The sequence below is a fragment of the Octopus bimaculoides genome, chromosome 3 (genome assembly GCF_046866305.1).
Source record: "Octopus bimaculoides isolate indiv1 chromosome 3, ASM4686630v1, whole genome shotgun sequence".
Taxonomy (NCBI): Eukaryota; Metazoa; Mollusca; class Cephalopoda; order Octopoda; family Octopodidae; genus Octopus; species Octopus bimaculoides.
In genome coordinates this window covers 36969897-36974884 of record NC_142930.1, presented here as the reverse complement: position 1 = coordinate 36974884, position 4988 = coordinate 36969897, and the positions used below count along the sequence as shown (strand labels likewise).

Sequence of the window (4988 nt, the reverse complement as noted above, 5' to 3'; positions counted from 1 at the left end):
TTACTTCCTCATCTACAAAACGATGCTCTTTCAATTCGTAGCTGAAGGAATGTAATTTAATTTTTGATTATATCATTTAATTGAAGAAATACATGTAACATTGACATCATATCTAATATAGCTGAGGCAGGTGTGGTGTTAAACTGAGGGCCTGAAATGATTGTTTCCAATAGAAAGAAACCTACTGAAATACAACAAAATAGAGGAGGTAGTGTTAAATTGCCTTATATTTTAAACACAGCAACCAAAAATGGGTTCCCCTCATATGACACTAATGCTTAAGGAAAATTCATGACATATGACATGAAATTAAATAACCGCCACTTCACTTTCCAAATTTTGAGTTGTTTGCATCGAGACATGATAGATATGATTAACTCTGAAAAATAATAAACTTAAAGATTATTATTTTTATATACTGAAACCTCTATGGAGGTGAAATATTTCCAATATTTACACCTGAACATCTTCAGGTGACTTATTTCTGGATGTTCATATAGATTCGCACTGGATTAAGTCCGGTACTGTATACACATCCAAAAATACTGCTCTAGTTAAAATATTTCTATTATGTAAAATTTTAGATAAAATGCAGTCTGGTACTATGTGCATATCTAAAAATAAATATCTAGTTCGAACCCAGAGTGGTATACAATATATATAATCTGGTATGAGACTGTACTTGGAATCCAGTGCAGTACTATGTACACATCTGAAAAAAAAAAAGAATCTACTTGAAATCCGGTTTAGTACCAAGAAAAAGACATCTGATGATCGAATATGAAATCGATTGAAAGATGTAAAATATTAGAAAGGTTTCAACGTAAACACAATGATAAAAGTCAGAAAAATTATCTTAACATCTAATTATCTCTAGCATTTTGACATTTAGCAAAGTTTCAATGTTCTAACAAATTTAGAATTTTCTTCGTAATAGAATTATGACTTGATTCTGTAAACATACTTGTTTACAGAAGGTGAATTTTCGGGTATTGATATAGAGATAATTGGGGAAAACAGCGTTTTCATGTTTTGTTAAAAATTAAACTGCTGAAGGGAAAGAAACGTTAGGATTACTATTCCTCATGGATTTTACATTTTAAAACAGTGTGATATGAAATGAGGATAGGTGACTGCTGTTCCTAGCAGACCGATTGTCTATGTAGTCCCTCTTTAAACTAATCATTTTACTCTTTTACTCTTTTATTTGTTTCAGTCATTTGACTGCGGCTATGCTGGAGCACCGCCTTTAGTCGAGCAAATCGACCCCGGGACTTATTCTTTGTGAGCCTAGTACTTATTCTATCGGTCTCTTTTGCCGAACCGCTAAGTGACGGAGACATAAACACACCAGCATCGGTTGTTAAGCAATGCTAGGGGGACAAACACACACACACAAACACACACACATATACATATATATATATACACATATATACGACGGGCTTCTTTCAGTTTCCGTCTACCAAATCCACTCACAAGGCTTTGGTCGGCCCGAGGCTATAGTAGAAGACACTTGCCCAAGGTGCTACGCAGTGGGACTGAACCCGGAACCATGTGGTTGATAAGCAAGCTACTTACTACACAGCCACTCCTGCGCCTATTTCGTTCTCACGATATAGTTTCTGTGTTTAGATTTAATTCACATAAGATGCTCATATTTAAATGATTGTTTTACGGTAACTCTTCAAATATCCTTGAAAATTCTTGAAAAGGAAAAAAAAAAATATTTGCCCAGTCTATCACTAATTACCACTCCAATTTCTTCCACTCAATATTCTTTACTCTCTTATAGTAAAAAACATTCTGAACTCAATTTGAAGAATTCGCTTCTAAGCTTTGCAAAACTTGAGGCTATCACAACACACACATCACCAACCATGCAAAGAGCCTCTACTGCAAGTGGTGGAAAAGCTACACAATTCAAGTTCATAAGAATCTAAACGGTAGTATATGTATTGAGTAAAAGTAAGATACATTAATTTTTTTGATTATATAAATTCATAGGTGTGTTACTGGTGGTCTTCAGGATTAAACTGTTCTTCCAAACTGACTTTTAAAGATTTTGCCGACATGAATATATGTTCTGTAAGGGGCAGTGTTTCACCTGTAATATACAGAAATTGCTGAACGGACTAGCAATAGCAAATAAATGTCCTCGATACAACAATTTATTGTGTTAAAGTAAGGCAGATTGGAAATATGGTTCATCGTATACAATACATACATATATGTTCACGACTGGAACGGATTTTGTCACAAGTATGCTTGACAAGGGCTGAAAAGACATTGAACGAAACGGACAAAAGCTACAATATTTGTAAATTGATTATAAATTTATCAGTCATTTTATTGATATAAATATTACTACAAAAATGTTGTCCTCATTATTGGTGTTTCAGTATGCATGCTGGGGAAAAATGCATAGCAGCACTTTCGTTCGTCTTTACGCTCTGAGTACAAATATCTCCGAGGTCAACTTTGCTTTTCATCCTTTCAAGGTCTAAAAAATAAGTACCAGTTGAAAGTTGGGGTCGATGTGATCGACGCATACCCTCCACCAAAATTTCTGGCCTAGAGCCAAAACTTAGAATCATTATCACTGTAGTAGTTAAGGTGGCGAGCTGGCAGAATCAGTAGCCCACCGGACAAAATACTTCGTGACATTTCGTCCGCCAGTGCGTTCTGAGTTCGACTGTGTCTTGTATCCTTTCGGAGACGATGAAATAATTACCATTTGGTCACTGGTGTCGATGTGATTGACATAACGCCTCTCCCCAAAGTTTTAGACCTTGTGCCAATAATAGAAAAGTTTATTACTGTTGTAGTTGTTTTTGTTGTGTTGCTGTTGTTGGCATTAGTACTTCAAATGTTTAGACATATGTATATCTTAATGAACCGGTATATTACGAAAAGTATGTAATCAATGTAGGGTATATATTTACACTTAGAGATAGAGAAGAATGTGTACACGTTGGTATATACGAGAGGAAGAAATAAGCGTACGCAATCTAGAATTAAAGTATCTGATGCGGCATTTTCTTAATTAAGCCAACAGAGTGATATTAAGAAGACTTGGCTGCTATCTGTTACTAGTTCAACAACTAGGTAGAATTTGTCTTGCTGTTTTCGCAATGCAAGAAATGTTAGAACATCTTCGCACAAGGCCAGCATTTTCGGGAGGGAGGTTAAATCGAGTACACGACCTAAGTGATCATCTAATACTTATTTTATGAAAGGAAAAGTCGACCTCAGCAGAATTTGAACTCAAATCACTTTGAAAACACCGGTTCTCGTCCGATCACCGAAGTTAAGCAAAGTCGAGCCTAGTTAGTACTTAGATGGGTGACCGCTTGGGAAGCCCAGGTGTTGTAAACGTAAAAAAAAATAAATAAAAATAAAAAATAAAAAAGGCGGGGAGCTAGCAGAAACGTTAGGACGCCGGGCGAAATGCTTAGCGGTATTTCGACTGCCGCTACGTTCCGAGTTCAAATTCCGCCGAGGTCGACTTTGCCTTTCATCCTTTCGGGGTCGGTAAATTAAGTACCAGTTACGCACTGGGGTCGATGTAATCGACTTAATCCCTTTGTCTATCCTTGTTTGTCCCCTCTATGTTTAGCCCCTTGTGGGCAGTAAAAAAATAAGAATTTGAACTCAGAATATAAAGAGGGACAAGATGCCGCTAAGCATTTTGTCAAGGATGCTAATGATTCTGCCAGTTCGTCGCTTTAAGAAATGTTAAAACATCATTTGATTGCAAAGGTTGTGCTGTAATCTGTTATCCACTCAAGTAAAAGTTCTAATTTCTAAAACGGTTGGGGTGCTGTAGCTGTATCTAAAACACAGAATATTTTGGAATCCGGAACTTCGCGTATATTATCATAACGCAAGATCAGAAAATTTCACATTGATTTTTAGCCTCCTAATAATTTCAATGAACACGGGCACACATCAGCAAGCGGCATTCGGATCTTAATGGTATAGTTCATTAGGTCGAACGAAATAAGCATGTAATTAAGCATTGACAAATTTCGATATAATGATCTTCGACACCAAGGTAGCTTAAAATAGCGGAGTCTGTTTCTTCTTTTAAATATCCGATGGTGTTGAATATAATGAGAGATTCTGCAGTCATTGCCATCGGAAGCCAGTATACATACATACATACATACATACACACACACACACACACATATATATATATACATATATTTATTTGTACATACATATGTATATGCATATACGTGTATAATACACATACACACATACGTGCAAACACACACACACACGTGTATATATGCTTGTGTGTGCCTGTGCGTGCGTGTGTTTTGTGTGTGTGTGTGTGTGTGTACGTAAGTGTGTGTGTGCGCGCGCGCGTGTGTGTGTGCGTGTGTGTGTGTGAGTGTTTGTGATCGTTTTTATACCGGCTTCTGATGGCAATAGGTGTGAAGTCATTATATTTAATGTTATTGAACAGTTAAAAGAAGAACGGCTACTTTAAGTATTGATAGCTAAGAAAACACACATACACACGCACACACAATCTCACACGCACATATGTAATGTATTATGTATGTATGCATGTGTGTGCGCATCTATTTACACATACACATATTCTCAGCAGTAGTACCTGGGGTTACCCTGATGTGATGATATCTAACATATAAACCATACCATGAAGTAACGAGGTATGCGATAAATAAATTTGGAAAGCTTCATTTTCTTTTATCTTTTGGCCAGAAGATAAGGCAATGTCCATGATCCTTTAAAGGTGCTTTCTACGCTGGATAGGGAAATCCCGAAACCAGAATGGTTGTAACAGAGAAGGCTTTAATAAGATACCCAAAATTCCAGGTAGCCTAGACAATTGGCTCTCCCAGAATTGTATCCACGTCATGACCATCATAGTTTAGTTTGATCTTCATAAGTAAAATGTGAAAGCCTCAACTTATCAAGAAAATAAACTATGATTTAATTCTTCATGTCTG

General features: G+C 36.5%; 1 pseudogene; it reads left to right on the top strand.

The window, feature by feature from the left end:
- Positions 1-3259: 3259 nt before the first annotated feature.
- On the top strand, positions 3260-3378 carry LOC128247483 (5S ribosomal RNA; annotated as a pseudogene).
- The last annotated feature ends 1610 nt before the right edge of the window (positions 3379-4988 follow it).